Source organism: Artemia sp. Qi Xiang Cuo, chromosome 12, assembly GCF_049724085.1.
Source record: "Artemia sp. Qi Xiang Cuo chromosome 12, ASM4972408v1, whole genome shotgun sequence".
NCBI classification, from domain to species: Eukaryota; Metazoa; Arthropoda; class Branchiopoda; order Anostraca; family Artemiidae; genus Artemia; species Artemia sp. Qi Xiang Cuo.
Window position 1 is genome coordinate 24,887,153 of NC_142805.1, and position 21,290 is coordinate 24,908,442.

The 21,290-nt window shown below is 36.0% G+C and overlaps 1 protein-coding gene and 1 pseudogene across 2 annotated transcripts in view; both read right to left on the reverse strand.

Moving 5' to 3' along the window:
• The window catches only part of LOC148945916 (protein spinster-like), a 116,946-nt pseudogene extending 113,632 nt beyond the window's left edge, over nucleotides 1–3,314 (reverse strand). Inside the window, exon 1 of the transcript XR_016142506.1 lies at nucleotides 3,151–3,314. The product of XR_016142506.1 is annotated as a protein spinster-like (transcript). The remainder of the gene's footprint in view (nucleotides 1–3,150) is intronic.
• Nucleotides 1–21,290, reverse strand: part of LOC148945912 (transmembrane protein 120 homolog) — a 545,739-nt gene that overhangs the window by 306,972 nt on the left and 217,477 nt on the right. The window lies entirely within an intron of this gene.

The following is a 21,290-nucleotide window of genomic DNA, read 5'->3' on the forward strand; positions in this document are numbered from 1 at the left end:
TTGGGAAACCTACTGGGAAATCACTCCCGAAGGCAGTGTTCTACTAGATCCTGCACCATGAACACCAGTCAAATAAGCAATGTATTTAATATGGACCCCTACATGTCCAAATACAAATCCTATTGTCTGCCCTCGGACTTCCTTGGAAAAATTCAAAGTACAAACAATACCCTAATCATTGTTAATAGCAGTCCGTCGACTGTGAATGCTGGTCACTGGCTGTGCATCTTTGAAACATTGAAGACTATTGAATTTTTTGATCCTCTTGGCATACCCTATATATTCTACAGTCCACACATCAGCAACTATATTGAAAGCAGCGGGAAAACTATTATTCAAAATCGGAAGAGAGTACAGGATCTGACGACTAAAAGCTGTGGCTTCCATGCGCTACTATATTTCGCGTTCAGATGTCTTGGCTGTACTTACTATCAGTTTCTCAACATTTATACAGACAATCCACGTCTGAACGACTTTATGGTGAAAAACATCCTCTCAGACCTGTATAATATTGATTTTAGTGCTCTACGAGTAAAGTGCTTAAAAAATGTATGTGAATTTGATTATCAATAAAGAAAAGATGTATATATATATACAACAATGTTTTTATTCTACAATTTAGATTTCTTCTTCTTCTTCTTCGGCGTATAGGTAAGTGTTGAGAGCTACTAATAATGGCAGATCATTTGATTTCACTATATATTGATCTTGATAGGCAACAAAGTCAGAGTAACATTTTCATTACTACAATATAACTTCAATCTTTTTATATCCCTTTGTATAGTTAATGATACTATTTACATTCATATTGTAAAATTCACGTGTTTCAATTTGTCTATTTCAAGCAATATCACATACAGTGTTTTCAAGTGGCGAATCACATTCGGTAACTGCCAAATAAAAATCACTAGGTTTATAGTCATAATTGATAGTGTCGTCACATTGATGACGTAGAGACCAAATGGTCTTGTTAGCTCATCAGTTGAATCGTAGATCTGATCCTTCGTCCCAAAATAATTTAAAACCATGACGATACCAATCTCGTAGAAATAAACTAAAATCACGTTTAGGGTTCTTTCCAATCATGCCAGGGTAAGTATTCTCCCACTGATCACATATGTCAGAATGGCAACTGGAGCATAGTTGCCCTCTAGGGTAAGAGTCACAAATCTCTTCAAGACATGAATTACAGGCTTTAATTTGTACTGCATATCCTCTATGTAATTTACATGGATTGCATAATTTGCACTTTTCATTATATTCATCAATAATTGTACAATTCTCACATGATGACCAACTGCCAAGAGTGTACGTGCATAGTGGACACGTATAGAACATTTTTTGGTTTCCGATGTCAACTCTCTTACAGCTAAAAAGAAACTGATCCATGTTCGATAAATTCAGAGGGGGATGGGAGAGGAGTAACTCTGTGATGTTACATAACCTCTTTCGAAGGGGGAACCATCTACATAGAATCTATGGCAATGTTTTCAAAAGTATATCCACGATATTATGCTGTTTGTTTCAATTAATATATCAATAAGTTGAGTAAAAGCATTTGAGTCACGTCGTAAAAGCTTCATACAATAGTCCAATGGGGTAGAATCATTCCCCATTATATTGTCAAGTGTTCCCTGTGAGAATATCTTCCATTGATGTGATAACTCGAGAAAATCATCATCCAAAATCAAATTTTTTTTTTCCATAATCACAAGATTCGACCTAATTCTCTCTTTCTCAAATTTATTCATTTTTTAATCCTATCACTCTCACTGCTGACTCTAGACTAACCATGATTCGTTCTACTTCAAGAATATTCGATAACCAAAAAAAATCTAACAGAAAGAAAGGGTGAAATTTTCGATTTCAAAACAATTTTATTGAGCGTGATCATACAGCAATAATATATATATTACATATATACAATTAGCGATATAACTTATTGTCCTCTATATGCTTCACTCTGGCACTTAAAGCACTTTGAAGTCTATTCACATGTGCTATATCAACTTTTGCAGCGAGGCATGATTGATCCTCCATATTAAATTTACTCAATGATAAAACATATCTTGCATGTACTTCATCCCATTCAAGACAAAGCCGTGATCCTCTCGTGATTTCTACCGCAATGTCTGGTGCTCTTGTATGATTGCTGCTGCTACCAACTCTACTATCAACTTCTAATAGCGTAAACATTCCACTCATTATTGCAAATATATCTTAATGAATAAACATAGTCAAACTGTTCTCACTCCTTGAATTCTATTCTCACACTAATAACAACTGTAGCGAAAATCCCTCCTTATGTTCACCGTGATCTTGTCCTGTCAGCGGATCAATAACATTGTCATGCTCGTATTCAGTGCGCATGTGCATTTTCCCTGCAGTATTCTAAGTCCCTGATTGGCCTAGAAAGAGGATGTGGTCTTGTATATCTCGGGATTGTAGGTCTCTGATTGGTCATGTTCCTGTGTATCTCGTATAGCAAGAAGCTTTTCTACTATTAGGTTACTAATAATTTAGTATTTCAATTACTAAATTACCCTCCCCCCCTTTTCAAATTGCTTGGCATTATTCAATTAGTAGATGGATTTCCTAAAAGGTTCTTAGATTCACATCTATAAGAAGAAAATGAAGAAAAGGTTATTAATAGAATCTCAAATGAGAATTCCATGATCTCTAATCTATGTATTGATACGAATAATCTGTAGTCCGAAAATTGCAAAATCTACTATAATTATAAAAAAAAACAATTCAACTTCCCTAAGTTGCTTAACATGGGGAGAGCAAAAAGACCAACTATTTGTTTGAATTTCTAATTTCTGATACTCTAATTTCCTTAAATTTCTGAAAAGCCACAGTGGCAGATCCAGGATTCTTTTTTTTGGAGGGGGGGGGGGGGTAGAGGGCGCAAAACCGGTTGATCCGATAAACTTGCGTTAGGATCAAGCTTAATTAACGCAAACTTGCGCTAATTAAGTAAATTACACTACTTCAGACTATGTTAGAGGGGCGCACGCCCCCCTCGCCCCTTCCCTGCATCCGCCACTGAAAAGCCATCCAGTTCTTCTAGCCTTACTAGCATTTAAGCTTTACGAGCCTTCAGGTATCTTAGCAGTCAAATTCTTTACCTTTCAAAATAGAAAATACCTGCTGTCGTGTATCTGTCCATGAAGTTGATAAGATTTCCAGCACATAATATAGCAACTGTTATATACTCCCTTCTACTGTACTTTTTCTCAGTCGATGATTCATCTGAATCTCCTTTTATGCTCATAATGATGAGTAACAGGATGAGACACATCAACGCAGTCCCTGACTGTTATAGTCAGCTATATTTTTTGAAAGGCAAAACAAAATGTACTTATCTTTCGAAAAGATGTGATTCCTTATCTTTAGGAGGTAAAAATAACCAGTAATTAAAGAAGATCCTTGATAAGTTTAATCAACGAGTAAACATTTACTATATCACCAAAATTTAAATCAAATTGAAAAAAAAAACTGACTCGAGAAAGTGGAAAACAAAGTGAAACTGTTTTCACAAATAACTTGAAGTTTTTTCAAAAACCTCTTTCCTTCAGAAACCCTCTTTCCTTCAGGATGCATTTGTGCTTGAAGCACCAAGAACAGCAAAAGTAAATCTGTTTTATTTTACTTCGTTAAGTGAAAACATAAATATGTCTTTCAAACAGTTCATGGTAACGAACTGTAAGTAAGGAGCGACCCAGCTCAATGGTAACCAAAACTCTAGAAAACGGGTCTTTGATACCAGTTGATAGATCAAAAGAATCAAATTTCAATACTGAATTCAAATATATAAATTTCATCAAGTTTAGTCCTATCCATCAAAAGTTACAAACCTGAGAAAATTTGGCTGATTTTCGAAAAAAGGGGGAAAGACCCTCTAAAAAATAAAGAATCTTAATCAAATCACACCATCATATTCAGCATATCAGAGAACCCTACTGTAGAGGTTTCAAGCTCCTATCTACAAAAATGTGGAATTTTGCATTTTTGGCCAGAAGAAAGATCACGGATGCGTGTTTATTTGTTTTTTTTGTTGTTGTTTTTTCCCCAGGGGTGATCGTATCGACCCGTTGGTCCTAGAATATTATGGGAGGACTCATTGGAACGAAAATTAAAAGTTCTGTTGCCCTTTTTAAGTGACAAAAAAATGGAGAGCAACTTGGCCCCCTCCCACGCTAATTTTTCCCCAAAGTCACCTGATTTGATCAAAATATATAGATTGCCATTTTGTTCAGCATGGTTGAAAATATGATAACTATGTCCGTTAAGATGACTTAATCCCCGAAGTCCCCGGGGGGAGGGCTGAAAGTTATGAACTTTACCCATTTTTCACTTTTATTATTGTTTATTAAGAATTATACAGACGTTTTCAACGGGGTTTTTTTCTGGTAGTAGTGGGAGGGTGGGGTCAGGGTTTATTTGGGAAGGTCTTTCCATGAAGAAATTTTTAGTGGGGGAAGGGACATTGCTATGAAGGGGGGGCCGGATTTCCCAGCAAAAACGTTCAAAAATTAAATAAAAAAAACAAGTTCTTTTAACAGAAAGTAAGGAACGACGTAAAAACTTAAAACGAACAGAAATTATTCCGTATATGAAAGGGGCTGTCCCCTCCTCAACGCCTCGCTCTTTACGCTAAAGTTTGACTTTCTCACAACTCTATTTTTTAAAACAATAAAAACTTTAGCGTAAAGATCGAGGCGTTGAGAAGGGGACAGCCCATTTCATATACGGAATAACTTCTGTTCGTTTTAAGTTTTGCCGTCGTTCCTTACTTTCTGTTAAAAAAAAGAAACTTGTTTTTTTATTTAATAAAAAACAAGGCCCAATTGGGACTTCAAAATAACAAAAATATATACAATTGATGAATCTCCAAGTTTAAGAATTATCATCATACTAAGTAATTTGATTATTACAGAAATCCAGCTAAACCCTCTATAATTAGGCCTACCACCCTCACTCTTATTATGTTTCTTCAAAAAGGATCTAATTCATTGCCTGAAAGCGGTTTTGCCAAGAGTAACAATTTTTGGCAAAACTGTATTACAAACGCTATCTTATGCACAAAAATCATCTTTCGAATGGTCTAGTTGATATTACTGTAAGACGTCTCTAACTGCCGATATTTTGCAGTTCTCTTTTGCCGAAAGGAATATTTTTGATATCTTTAAAGCGGTTTTACCGAATCGCATACGGGATTATAGCATGGTCCGTTTACCGAAAATCGCTGACTTGCTTAACGCAAACGAAAAAAAGATGGCTTATAAAAATGGTACTGAATCATCTGAGAAGGTCAAAAGCACAAGGAAGTCATTTTGCTTCTAGATATGACATAAAGCTTTTTATTGTTTAGCCCCGTGAGCCGTTTTTCATTATTCAAATGATCAAGCAGAAGTTTTTTATTACGCTGACACGTTCAAATGCTATAAGCATATCTTAGTGCCATTTTCAAGGGTGAAGTTACTACAGTTTAAGGAAGGGCTAAACAAATGGGTGTTCTACAAAACTTCGTTTGCTACTCCTTCTTTAGCGCTGATTGCATCAAAGGCTCCGAAGGTTAAAGCCAGAAATTCCAAGAAGCGTGTTGCTAAGTGAAACCGCACTGATCGTTTGTTAGTTTTTATTGTAAAACTCCCAGCTAATTGTCAAAACTAAAATATGTCTACCAAATGAAATACGTTTTGCCGATAGTCACGTTTCTAATTCATGGTGAGCCAATGCCGTTTTGCCATATCTTACCTATGTTCCAGAATTTTAAGGTGGTTTTGCCGAAACTGATATTCATTCCGTTTTATCTCAGAAAAGGGTAACTTTAGGCCAATAAAAAGAAGCACAACGATAAAAGCGATTTTTCTTCTTAATTTTGAAACAAAAATCAAAGCTCTAGCTATAACCAATTCTGAGATACATTTGTCGAAATTTTTAATATCGTTTTTCCGTCGTTTTTCGAAAAACAGATTCGGCAAACCCACTTTCAGGCGACGAAATAAAGTTTCTCTAAAATCAATAGGTACTTCCCACTTTTCAGAAAATATTTTCATAAGCTTCGCTAGTTTTTCTCTAATTTCCCTGTTGTTATATTTCAAAAGCTCATTTACCACACTATCAGCACCTGTTTGCCTTATTTTTTTAATCTTTTTACTAATGTTTCTAACTCTTCTTTACAAACTAAAACTTCCTTCCAAAGTGTCGAAAAATTTTATTCTTTCCCTAGTTATGTCCTGTAACTTTACCAGGGTTTAACATAGCCTTCAAATATTCTGCCCATCTCTCTTTAACACATTCCTTGTTTCTAACTGTGGCCCCGTTTCTATCTTTAGCTGGGACAAGTCCAGGCTGACTAATTCCTCTCAATTTCTTAACATACCAAAAAAATATCTTAATATGATGTCATCCGGCTTCTAAGCATCTCTCAGATTCCCGGCAATCTTATCTTTGGCCTCTTTTTCACACTTTTCTAATTCTTACTCTAATTCTCTCTCTACTCTCCTTACTTTCTTCTTATTCTCAGACAATAAATCACTCGAACACTTCTTTTACAAACCTCTTCTCGTCTCTATGAACCTTAAAACAACTTCAATAATATTCTTAGTTTTGTTTCTAATTATACATATATACAAATGTCAAAATTGATAAGGCCTACCACATGGAAAATATTTCTGAGGTAATGAAGAGCGACAATGCAGCGCAAAGAAATAGGCAGTTAGAAGACATACGACAACCTCGACCATAAAACCTGGCAAAACTAATCCAAACAGCTAAAACAAAGGGAACTAAAAAATGCCTGAGATAATTATGAACGAAAATGACATGCGACATTGAGAATCCCAACAAATCAAAAGCAAAAATAAAGAACAAAAAAAATCTTCGAATATAAGACAAACATAAGCAATAATCACAATGAATTAAAATCAAAAATGACACAAAGAAACATAGGGTTAGAAGACATGTGACAATGGGAATCACAACGAATCAAAAATAAAAGTGAAGTACAAAAAAAACCTTGGGTTACAGCAAGAGCGAAAGCAAAAACAAAACAAATCAAAAATGAAAATGAAGCACAAAGAAATATATGGTTAGAAGACATGCGACAACGAGAATTGCAACGAGTCAAAAACTAAAATGAAGAAAAATAAAATTATTCGGTTAAAAGGCAAGCGAAAGCGAGAATTACAACGAATCAAAACCGATAATGAAGCACAAAAGAATCTTCGGTGTGAAAAAAAAACGAAATTGAGAGGAACACTGCTATGGCAATTTTCGACAGCAACAAGCTAAGGCACTAAACCCAGTACAAACCTACAAAGTCACCGTAAACTAAACAATATTTAATTACTAGTAATTGAGTCCCTTTAACGTTGTATGTATTTACTGCAAAGCCCTCCATTTTCCAGAAAAAATAGCAAATAAAGTGATTCAATTGGAGAATTCTACATACATGTTCGAATTGTATTTCCCCCTCCACTGTTTCCAAATGAATTGGTTTGCATATACGGTTTTGGTTTGTTATGAACCAGACACCTATGTTGAAACACGCTGCATTACACCAACCGAAGCATGCTGGCGACTATTTGGCCACGATATCCAAAGAATGAGTCATATCGTTCAATGTTTGAACATCCATATAGCGGAACAATGCAAAATGCAATATAATGGCCAAACCCAAGAAGATTTGGTAGATATTGGACTCCAAGGCCGAATATTGTTTTCGGCATAAGCAAGCTTTGAAGCAAATACAAACAAACAAGAAGTCTTACTATTATTGGGGAATGCCCGAAAATTTTAAATGGAATGGGAAAACTAGCACATAGGGACCACGAATCCGTTCATTGCGAGTCATTTGTCGAATGCACAACTTAAATTGTGAAGCTCATCAAAAATGTATTCCATTCGCTAGTACTTCTCTCTTGTGTGCAGGATGCAACAAGTTTTGAAGATATCCTTACTGTGAACAACACTCGCTATGTGAGTATCAAAAATCATGCTTAGCTGTTGGCCTCGTATTCGACAATAAACAGTGGATAGACGGCCAAAAAGAATCAGCACTGTCTATAAGGTTTTTTGGAACGTGAATACTCTTCGCTCAGACTCTTGTGTTTGGACATCCTGTAGATCCAAAAGATCTTCGGGAAATATTCAAAAATCAGTTGGCAGGGAATTTTACTCTACATGCAGGACGAAATAATATATCTTAGGATACTGTAATCAAATGAGCCTATCATAACATTCAACCCAAGTTAAATCTGATTTTAACAGAAGTTCGAAATTAAGATAAGGGTGAATTGATAAATAAAATCTTCGAGAATAAAACCTTGTATTAAATTCTTTGTGGCTAAAACCAAAAATTAAAATGTATGGCGTTTACTGGAATCATATCAACTCTTTCACCGTTTGGAGAAACAGCACACAAGACAGTCGGCTTCAAAGTTCCACTTTCATGAAATTCAATTTCCAGCATAAGACTTGGTTCAAACAAAGCAATAGAATTAGCTCAAATAATGTTTTCCTAATGGACAACGCACCAATGTTACCAAAGTAGGGTTTTCAAAACATGGACCACTTGTTGTGGTCTATTGCAAATCCAAACTTGGTATTTGGAGGGAAAGTTTTCGTTTCTAGATAAGATTTCCGTCAGTGCTTCGTTTTGCTACTACACATTGCTTAAAACCAATTGAAAAACCGCACGGTTTTGTTAATAGAATCGAGTTAGAGAAATTTGTTTGGGATAGGGAAAAATTATGTCTATGTAAATTTATTTCTACAATTATATAAACTATAATGCTAGTAATAATTATGGTTCCTTAGGATCTCTATGCTGAAGCTATGTAGTTTTGTAATAAAATTTAAAGATATGGAACAGTTAATAAGGGTAGGAAATTCTATATTTTTTACATAAAGAAAGAAAAACGAACAAAAATGGGATTTTTAAAGGTCAAATGAAAACACTGAAAAAACACAACACAGAGAATATTTCGAGAGGACAAACGCCTTCAGCTTTTTCAGCGCGAAACGAAATAATGTATCCAAGGAAAGTGCCGAAAAAAAAAACGCGGAAAATCAATGTGAAAAGAAACAAAAACACAAAGAAAACCAAAAACTTAAAAGATGAATAAAATTAAATAAAAGCCAAAAATTATAAGAATTAAAACCAAATCCCTAACAGCCATAAAAGTGAGTTATTCGCCAATATCCGCGATTTGCACAAAATCCAAAAAATTATGAACTGGCATCGACGGATACTAACGAACAACTGAGAAATACAAGAAAAGAAAACAATTCATTCACTCAAAAACAAAACGAATCAGCCATTAAATAAATTAGAGAACTATGTCATCTGACTTCGGATTTTAATTATTATATTTCTTGCAGGCAGCCTTTGAGACCTAAGGGGTTGTTCACGTGTTTGATTATATTACTGGGAAAGTGGTTCAAGGTTTATTTCAGGGATTACTAAAGTATCGGCTTCTCTTTTGAGAAAACCGAAATATGACTTGTTTATTCTTAAATCACCGGGATATCTGTTTAAAGCTAGACCTAAATGTTGGTACTTATAAATTTCAATAGCTTCTCTGTAGTGCTGGACAATACCTTTTTCATGCAAAATTAGGCTAGCTTGATTAAACAAAATAGTACGGTCTGGTTTTTCAAAAATTTGCTCTGCAAGGGCAGTCAAAATTTTCTTTTTTTTCACTTTTTAAGTGTATTATTAATTGAACTAGAGTGTCGAGTTAATCTATCCGTGAGTCGCTGATCAGTTCTTCCGATATACCATGGACCACACGAAGAAGCAATTCTGTTGACATCGGAGTTATCGCCTGTCAGGGTTGGGTCTTTACCTTGATATATTTGAGACCTGATAGTGTTTCTGGGTCTATAGTAAGCGTAAATGTTGTTTTTTCTTAGATTTTTTGAAATCTGGTCTGAAACCCCTTTAACGTATGGGAGACCAAGATAAACTGAATTTTCCCTTTGATTTGTGTTTTCTGTGTAACTATCTGATAATTTTTTAATGCGTTTTGCAATTACAGAATTTATTAAACTAATTGGATACACATTCCAAAATAAAATATCTCTAAGGTGGTTGAGCTAAACCCAAGAAGCGTGTCGAACAAACTTTCAATGCTCTGTCAACTAGAGAAGTGACAACTCCTCTTTTTACAGCAGGAGAAGGATTAGATGAATAATTTAAGTAACGGTCATTATGTGTGGGTTTTCTATAGACACCAAACTCGAAACATGTATCATTTTGGTGCACCAGAACATCTAAGAAAGAAAGACGCCTCTCTACCTCTGATTACTGAGTAAATTTAAGTTTTGGATCCATGGAGTTGAGCAATTGAAGAAAAGAACCCAGAGACCCGTCACCAAGCTCCCACAAATAAAAAATATCATCTTTAAAACGAACCCAAAATTCAGGTTTACAAAAACTTTGCAAAATAGCCCTTTCTTCAAGGTCTTCCATGAAGATATCAGCCTGTATTGGAGAAAGGGGGGCACCCATTGAAAGCCCATATTTCTGTATATAAAAAATGCCTCTATAATGGAAATAAAAAGAAGTTCTGTTACAAAGGGCTGTAAGTGAAAGATGTGTCTGATTCGAAAAAGTAGACTTTTCTGATATAGATGGGTTAGAATTAAGTTTATGCTCCAAAATCAGTTCGGCCTTTTGAGGATCACAATTGGTATACATTGAATCTGCATCAAAACTGCCAATTCTTGTATTTGGTTTAACCGAAACTTGCTTTACCTTGGAAACAAAATCAGCGGAATTTTTAATATACGATTTTTGAGCCTGAATTAGTGGGCGAAACACAACTGATAAGAATTTCCCTATTTTTACTGTAGGAGAATCAAAAGAAGAAACAATGGGTCGAAATGGATTACCGGGCTTATGAACTTTAGGAAGACCATAAAAGTGAGGGAACGTGCACCCGCGTGGGTAAAACCTTTTGTACAACTGATCTGTGATTTCACATTTTCCTTTTAGATAAGAAAGCTCTTTCCGGACTTCCTGGACAAATTTTTCTGTGGGATCGGTAGCTAATTGCTCAGACGTGTTAGAATCATTTAAAATTTCGCTGACTTTTTTGTCGTAATCATCTGAATCTAATACAACAACAGTAATGCCTTTATCGGCTTTCGTAATAATCCTGGAATGATCTTTATGTAGTGCGTGTAAGACCAATTAATATAACGGATTCAGGGTGATGGTTCTGTTTGCATGTAAGTGAGAGAAAACATTTGCTTGTTTTTTCTATTTCTCTAATAACATAGGCTAATCTAAATATTGAATGTAGTTTACCGTTACTCTCATTCATAATATATGTCTGTGTATGTTAATTCTGAGAACTGTCTACTTCAAACTAAAGTTACATTAGCTAGAGAATAGCGATGAATAGTTCAAACGATGTAAGACTTTTTTTTAAGAAGTAAATTGTCGAACTAAGTTTAAATAAAATCTCTTAGTTTGACTGAGGTATGGGCCTTTAAACTTTGCCGGACAGATGATAACTAGTTGAAGCTGTGTTTAAATTCTTCATCAATATGAAATAAAAAACATTTTGAAACTAAAGAAAACCTTAAAAATTGTCACGGCACTCTAGTTCAATTAATAATACACTTAAAAAGCGGAAAAAACAGAAAAGTTTGACTCTACCCTTACAGAGCACATTTTTGAAAAACCAGACCATACTATTTTTTTTAATCAAGCTAGCCTAATTTCGCATGACAAAGGTATTATCCAGCACTACAGAGAAGCTGTTGAAATTTATAAGTACCAACATTTAGGTCTAGCTTTAAACAGAGATTCCGGTGATTTAAGGATAAACGAGTCATATTTCGGTTTTCTCAAAAAGAAGCCGATAATTTATTAATCCCTGAAATAAACCTCAAACCACTTTCCCATTCATATAATCAAACACGTGAACCACCCCTTAGGTCTCAAAGGGCGTCTGTAAGAAATGCAATAATTAAAATCCGAAATCAGATGACATAGTTCTCCAACTTATTTAATTGCTGGTTCGTTTTGTTTTTGAGTGAATGAATTATTTTCTTTTCTTTTATTTCTCAGTTGTTCACTAGTATCCGTCGATGGCAGTTCATAATTTTTTGTATTTTGTGCTAATCGTGGATATTGGTGAATAACTCACTTTTATGGTTGTTAGGTATTTGGTTTTAATTCTTATAATTTTTGGCTTTTATTAAATTTTATTCATCTTTTAATTTTTTGTTTTTTTCTTTGGTTTTTTGGTTCTTTTCACATTGACTTTCCGCGTTAATTTTTTGTTGTTTTTTTTTTTTTCGGAACTTTCATTGGATACATTATTTCGTTTCACGCTGAAGAAGAGAGGCGTTTGTCCTCTCGAAATATTCGCTTTTTTGTGTTTTTTCAGTATTTTCATTTGGCCTTTAAAAACCCCATTTATGCTCGTTTTTCTTTATTTATGTTATGTCAGGCCAATGTGGTTTAAGAAATTATCTTCTTCATGCTTATGGGGAGCATTCTACCAATCTTGTTACTACATTCATATCTCTTGTGAGAAAAAAAAACTAATTTGATTAATCAACAGTATTTTCTTCATAATTGTAAAATGAACCGTATTTTACCCAAGTCAATGCGAAATTCACTTCACTTAAACACACGTAACGAACGGCAATTTAAAGAACGTATAGGGTTTGGTACACAGTTTATATAATTATCCAGTATGATCTTTCCCTATCTCACCCATTATAAAAACCCGGACCAAGGTGCGAGTGCTCCAGAGAACGTTTTTGCAGATAGAAACATAGGCAGCATCAGATCTTTTCACGGGTAGACAAGTCAGACTGTGATCTAATCGGAAACAAGTGGAAACCCGCTATTACGAATAATGCACTTTGTTGGAAACAATCGGAAACAGACTAACCCGCTAATGCAGAAAGAAGTGGGAGGAGCTTTTTGTTTGCACCGAGAACGAAGACCAGAAATGATCTGCGATAAGCTTACTGGATAATTATATGAACTGTGGTTTGGTATTTCAAATCATGTTATTAGCAATTGCAAAAGCAAGCGCTACTGGTTAAATGAGGATATTTTCAAGTTAGAGCGACAAATATTATGTACGCTTTCTTATGCTGATTTTCATCAAATTAAGGCTATTGCTGAAAATTCTTTTAAGCATGATTTCAGGATTTCTAGACAAAGGCTCTCTGAGAAATTACACTGTTTAAAATTGGAAAACTCTCCAATAATCCACCTTTTGTCCCAAAAGTTTATCCTGGTCCTGCTTTGATAAATCTCAGCGCCAAGCCCTTTACAACAGAGTAAAATCAGGTTCTGTCGAAAGGATTGAAATTTTCGATAGCCCCTTCAACAATACCTTATAGTGAAGTTATCGCGAACAGAGAGGGGGCATTTCATGAATCTCTTGTGGATATTTGAGAGATTGCTGAGGTTAGATCACATTTTGTTGAAACTTTGTTGGATTCGCCTACTGTTAATAACCCAAATTAAATTTTTTGTAGTGAAAATGAACACTTGGTCTTACACGCACTACATAAAGATCATTCCATGATTATTACGAAAGCTGATAAAGGCAATGATGTTCTTGTACTAGATTCAGATGATTACGACAAAAAGTCAGAGAAATTTTAAATGATTTTAACACATATGAACTATTAATTACCGATCCCACAGAAAAATTTCTCCAGGAAGTCGAAAAGAGCTTTCTTATCTAAAAGGAAAAGGTGAAATCACAGATCAATTGTAAAAAAGGTGGTTTGAAAAGATGGTTTCATTTTTAATAGAAATCTGCGCTATTTAATAATTTTTTTCAGGGGGACGGGAGGGGGATGAATAAACTATTTCGTCTCTCCAAAATAGGCTTGGACACTGGACATCTCTTGATTCAATTATTTAACTTCCAATGAAATGCAATAGCTTCTTAAATTGAAATATCTGTACCTTGTTTGACAATTTTTTGACAATTGTTTAGGATTTTTGAGCCTGAATTAGTGGGCGAAATACAACTGATAAGAATTTCCCTATTTTTGCTGTAGGAGAATTAAAAGAAGAAACAATGGGTCGAAGTGGGTTACCCGGCTTATGAACTTTAGAAGACCATAAAAGCGAGGGGACGTGCACCCGCGTGGGTAAAACCTTTTGTACAATTGATCTGTGATTTCACCTTTTCCTTTTAGATAAGAAAGCTCTTTCCGGACTTCCTGGACAAATTTTTCTGTGGGATCGGTAGCTAATTGCTCATATGTGTTGTGTCTCGGCACACAGCCAGTAAAGACGTAGGCGTACTGCTGATTCAGTTCTGTGAATACTTGTGGTTACGATTCAGATCTTTAAGTTGGAGATTTAGAAGGTGTTTATTGGAAAGTAGGGGAAATTAAAAAGCCCCCCTTGCGTGTAAGTCTTTATTTAGTGAGTTTATTCATTTCCGTAATGGCTCCTTCATCTAACCAGTTTAAGGCAGGTGGCATAGCTTTAGCACGATTTGCGGCGTATCTCCTCTGGCCAGTCAGGATTATTGAGACGGTGAAGACTACGACGGGTTCAACGAAGTATCGGGTATTCTGTTATGGGTCCCATGATCAGCAACTCATCATAGATGACCAACTCGTAGATTACGAGAGTAACAAAGAGGAGGCATCCAAGAGAACAACGAAAGGAGTAAAAAAGCGTTCGAAGAACTTCGTTCTTTTCCCGAAATTTATCTTGATGTATAAGTTAAAAAGTTAAAAATCTAAGTGGCACAAATAAGGACGGATCTGCCAGCAGCGCTTCTGCTGATGTGAGTGGACTTCGAGCTCAATTGGTAGCGTCTGAGCAGGAAATCGCTCAAATGAAAGAAAACATTAGGAAGGATATTCAGCGCAAGGTACAAGAAAAATCAAATGAACGACGGGTTGGTAACTTTCCGACGGAAATTATTGTCTCTGAAATCTGTTATGCAATCACTGTGGAATACACCCCCAAATTTTTGCTTCTGGAAAAATCTCTCAAAGGAATCTAGCATCAGATTGATTTACTTGAAGAAAAAGTTCATAGTTTAGAAAATAAACTGGACGATTTCGAACAAGAGGGGAAACTGGACTCGCTTCTATTTCATGGGGTCAAGCAGCCCGCTACGGTTGACATAAACAGTACCATGCGGAGTGTGATCTGCGAAAAAATGGGCCTTGTAAATATTGCCGATTCCGATGTTATTAGTGTACATAGACTGAGTCTGAATAACAACCCTGCAGGTAGACCTGACAGAGTAGTGCCAGTTATAGTGAAGCTCCGTAACAAAGAGATTGCAAAGTCTATCTTCAAAGCTAAACCTAAACTTACAAAAAGCGGGATCTTTTTTAGTGAAAACCTTACGCTTAAGAAGCGTGATATTTTAAATGCGGCTAGAGATAAAATTGGGAACAAGTGTGTATGGTCCGACTAAGGTCGAATTTTCGTTCGTGAAACTAGCGATTCTTTACCCCGGAGGCTCTGGTCGACCATCAGAAGAAATCTTCTGATGCATGTGTCATTTTTTGCATATATTATTAGTTAGCATATCTTCATAAGTTTATTCCTGCTTGTAGTAATTTCAGTTACGTATCATTGGTTTTTCATTATTTTTGCAGTTTAGCATTAGTTTTCCATCACAGGTTTTGTCCTCCGTCAACCAGGGACATATAATCATTTTTTGTCAGTGAAGTTAAATAATGTTAATCGCTTCGTGTACGTATTAACCCTTCGCATTTGAAGTCGCTTGAAAATCATCCCTTTCGTATTGATGACGTACTGTTATCTCACGTGGCAAATGATCCAGCTGTAGTTAATTATAGATCGATGAGACACAGTAGATATATTGATATTATGAATAGTAATGTAATTAATGTGGCAAATATGGAACTATTTATTGGTCAGTGGAACTGTCATACATCACGTCGAATCTTTCTGAAGTGTCGAACCTTCTTACTTCATGTTGTGGTAAAATTGATATGTTGGGTATATGCAAATCTTTTCTTACGCAGGATAGCTTTCTCCCACCATATACTTTTCCAGGCTACCAGCTGGTTTCAAAGTGAAAAAATTCTATGATGCGGGGTGGACTTGCATTTCTAATTAAGGATCAAATAAGATAAACAGTAAAGAAAGATTTAAATTGTTGGATTGAAGGTAAGATTGAAACTTTTTCTATTGTGATTGAAGTTTCGGAGGAGAAAAAGTTGTTAGTTTGTTTAGTATACCGGCCGCCTAGTGCTAATCCGGAGGATTTTCTTTGCGATTTTGATAAGTTTATTTCTGATACAGCGGCGATGAAATTGGATCGGGTTTTTATGGGTGATTTTAATTTTAATCTTCTGAATTTAAGTATTTCTAACCTTGATTTTTTTAATCTTATGTTGTCGCACAATTTTTTTTCTGGTAGCAGAAATACCGACACGGATAACTAGTCAGTCGGCTACCCTTATTGATAATATTTATTTATCGGCGAACCTTATACAGAAAAGTTATTGCGACGTGATCATATGTCCAGGTTCTGACCATCTTCCTTTGGCGTGCGTAATTCGGGACACTGGAAAAAAGGTTTTTAAGATGGAGAAAACAACAGTTAGGGATCTTAAGCCGGAAAATCTTAAACAGTTTCAAGAAGAGATAAGTATAGTTTCTTGGGAGGAAGTTATGAATTAAAAAGAAAACGCATCGGCGGCGCTTGACACTTTTTTAAAAATATTGTCACCTATTTATGATAAGTGTTACCTTGTGAAGGTTGTTCATAAGAAAAAAAATATCCCAAGGAAACCATAAATGATAAATAAAATTTTGAAAAAATCAATAAATGAAACAGACTCTATCGGTTGTACATGAATTCGCAAGCATAACAAAACCTCGAAGAATTCAGGAAACTTTATAACAATGTGAATTCCCTCAGAAGGTCATCAATGAAACATTATTATTCAGAGAAGTTTCGTGATAAAAACGCTGATGTTAAAGTACCAAGGACACCTAAAATGAAAACTAATTCATTAAATTGGTCAAGTGCAATCTTACACAGCCATATACGTCTTAAATTAGTGTGAAAAACCGATAATTCATTGTTTAAGGAGAAAGATCGCCTGTTTACATAAAGAATATACCTTATTAGTTTTTGAAGCGCCACTATCGGAGATAAAAAGAACTACTCGTGGCAGCCATGTTGTTGGTAAAATTCGTTCATCTCTAATAGGAATAAATAAGAAAATAACAACAAATGTGTACTTTTTGTGGTCTTTTTTTAGTTTTATCAATGGGAGGACCATACTGTTGTGTTCCCTTGTGCAAAGAATCTTGGAAAAAATCCCGAGACCTAAACTACTTGACAGAGTGAGTAAAAACAACTTCTTTTAGCCTTTAGCCCTAACATAGCATTTTCAGCTCCAAAGCCTGGTGAAGTATTTGGTGAGTTATAGGTTATAAAAAGCCTGATTGACTTGTAAATAAGTCAAACTATAAAAAGTAGCCTAGACTGTAATTTAACCTTGGGTTGGTAATACTAGTGGTTAAAAGGGCTATGCTATGCAGACAATGCACCTCCCTCCTAATGGTTCAGATATGGTCCTGAACTATATAGGCCATTTTTTATTGTTCCTTTGCTAATACAGGTTTGCTGTACCCATAAAAATCACTGTAGGCTGTAAGGGATTTCAAAGAAGTTATTGAATAAGTATTTTTTTAAATGTGTTTAACCTTGGGTTGGTAATACTAGTAGTTAAAAGGGCTATCTTTGTGGTATTGCCTGATAAGCTTGTTTAGGCCTATGCTGTGCAGGCAATGCACCCTCTCCTAGTGGTTCCAAGTATGGTCCTGGACTATATAGGAACTTCAAAGGAATTGTTGAATAAATATTATTTAAGACGTAGATAAATATGAAGAAAACTATGGTAATGTAATTAATAAAGTTTATTACACTTTATAAAGGAAGACTGTTATGGTCTTATTGTTTTCTTCTTGTAGGCAGACCCATTATATATCTGATGGACAATCAGAGGTAAATTTTCAGCAGTTCATATTATTGACTTACAAATAAAGTAAACATCCTACTTGATGCCCTTTTTATGCTCTTAACAAATATAATGATCATTTTTGTCAAAATGAATCTTACCCTCATCCCTAGGCTATATATACCAATTCAGGGTATATATTTGCACATTAGAGGAAGGGGGGGGGGTAGATTTTAAACTTACCTCTCATTTGTATCAGAATAAACTTTACCCCCATTGCGCTACTGTGCAAATATATACTCTGAATTAGTATATATAGGGGTGGGGGTAAAATTCATTTCTGAAAAGGATTACACTTATATTTGGAAAGAGCATAAAAAACCATCATCTCGTATGCTTACTTTATATGTAAGTCAATGATATGAACTGTCAAAAATTTACCCAATCAGAATTAGAGGGGTATTGTCTGGGTGACAACTATCATGCTGAGAAAGTATAAATTCAGGAATCTAAAAGTTCCAGTTGTATTGACTAGTTTCAGGATTTAGTTGTAATAGCACTTTTTCTTACATTTAGGAACAGTAACAAAGGGGGAATAATTGATAAATTTCTTTTTTTTAACCTTGTTCCCATCAGGGGCATAGCTCCAGCATTTGATAAAATTCTACTTAAGCTACTTTTGGCTATCTTGGAAAGGGGATAGGTTAGGAAAATGAAACTTTCAGGGATGGGTCTACAGGTTAAAGTATGTCCTGGGAAGGTGTTCTGAAGTACCTATCTCCACTCCTCCCTCTAGAGGGCCCTGACCTTTGATTTTGAGTGAAACCTTGCAAAATAGATCTTCTGCTTACCTTAAATTACCTTAAATCGCACTAGCCAGCGATAAGGACGAATCCTGTAGACGCCGGTCAATGATGATGGTGGCTCAGCTCATCGGGCGCATCCCAAACTGTGCGCCATGGCTTGCTGCACCAATCTCTGTCAACAGCTGACTTGAAGGCTTCAGTATTAGGGGACATGACTGCATTCTGGCTAAGGGAATTCCATAAGCCAACCACACGGTTGGAGAAAAATTTGTTTCGCAGCCTGGTATTAGCGCGTTTCCGGTAGAGCTTTAGGGGTGCCCTCTTGTTCTTGACGAACTATCTAACTGGAATAAGTCAGGGATGATATCGTGGTTGCAGATCAATTTGAATGTCATCAATACATCTCCTCGCTTACGTCGGTATGTGAGAGATGGTATTTTGAGCCTCTGAAGTCTGGTAGAATATGGCAAATTTTGAAAACTCCTTATGCATTTCGTTGCTCTCCGCTGCACCGATTCCAGAATCAATTGGTCAAGCTTGTTAACTGGCGTGGCAATGGACATCCCAAATTCTAATTTTGGTCAGATCAGGCCCTTTAGGAGCTTAGTAATCACTGCTGGAGATCTACTGCAGAACGTTCTCTTTATTATACCAAGAGTTTGGTTGGCTTTGGCTACTGCAGACTGCGTGTGTAAGTTGGATTTGAGCTTGTTATCAACCAAGACTCCCAGATCTTTTTCGCAGTGACTGGTTGTAAGTGGCTGTTTAAAACCACAATTGGATTCCATAAAATACTGGCTGAGAGGGTTGTTTGCTCCAAAGTGTATGACCTTGCATTTCTGGATATTAAATTCTAGTCGCCAGGTTTTTGCCCACATTGAGAGTGCATTAAGATCTGTTTGGATGTCTTTGGTACTTTGGGGGTCATAAATTGGACCAATTATTTTGGAATCATCAGCATATAAGCAAATCTTATTCTTTATGATTGAAGATGCATCATTAATATAGATGTTGAATAGAGTTGGGCCCAAAACCGTGCCTTGGGGTACTCCGCTTTCTACATCCGCTGATTCTGAGAAGAAAATTGATCCACCATCCCCAAATACTCTTACCACCTGCTTCCTGTTGGTAAGAAATTGCATCGTCCAATTTATGACTTCATCGTGGAGGCCTATTGCATGGAGTTTAGAATTTAGCCTCCTATGACATACTTTATCAAATGCTTTCGCTAAGTCTAATAATATCATATCAACTGGGGATCCCGTGTCCATAAGTTCTGTGACATGCTCGTAAGCATCAATGAGGTTAGTATCAACTGATCAACTGGGGCGGAAGCCATGCTGGCTAGGAGATAGTAGCTTGTTTGCATTTAGGTGTTCAATAATGGCTGAATTAACTATGCCTTCATGAAGTTTTCCCACTCCCGAGGTGAGACTAATTGGTCGATAGTTGCTGGCTTCATCTCTGCTGCTTCCTTTATGAACAGGTGTAATGTAAGCTTCCTTCCAGTCTTGTGGAATAGATTTAGTATTTAGGGACTTTTGGAATAGTAGGGTGAGAGGATGTGATAGTACTGCATACGTCTCCTTTAAGAGCCGAGGGGCACTCCGTCAGGTCCTGTTGATTTATTTGGGTTAATCTTCTTTAGTCGAGTCTCTACATCTACTTTAGTAATATTAATGGGCGGCATACTTTTTTGAATTTCGTACTGCGGGGGGTCTGGAAGTGGGGCATTATCTGCAACTGTAAATACTGAAATAAACTGCTTATTTAATGCATTAGCTATCTTCCTTGGGTCGCAGATTTTAGATCCATCTTGTACAAGCTGAGTGACAGAATGCCTTCCAGGCTTACCCGATGACACATACCTCCAAAATTTCTTAGGGTTAGTTTTTGTTGCAGCTGCCACTGATTCCTCATACTTCTCGGTGATATTTCTGGAGAGACTTCTAAGCTTGTTTCGCGCCTGCTTATATTTTGTGTAATAGTCAGCCTGGTTTTTGATTCTTTGTGTACAGCTTCCAGTATTTCTTTTTTCTGTTCCTAGCCATTTTTATTTCTTTTGTAATATACGGGAGGGTTATTGGTTTCCTTTTCCATTTTGTAGAAGAGTGATTTTCAATAGCCTTCAGTAATATTCTTTTCGTAGTTGTCCATGACTCTTCCACATCTGTATTCTCAATGAAAGACCAATCACATTGAGTCAGTTCCTGACAAATTAGACTGTAATCAGTGTACACATGTTTTGTAAATTCTAGTCTTTGGGGATACAGTCTAAAACTGCAACTTATGACAATGTGGTCACTAGCTCCAAATGGTGGTAGGGGCTTGATGCTTATTGTAGACTCTTGGTCTTTTGCTAGTAGTAGATCAAGTAGTGAAGGGTTCTGGCTATTTCTATATCTTGTCGGGAAGTTAACTGCCTGGTACAAAGAATGATTAAATAGGCACTCCAGGAATGGTCTTATTAAACTATTTTCAGAAAAACCAAACCCATTGACCCATTGA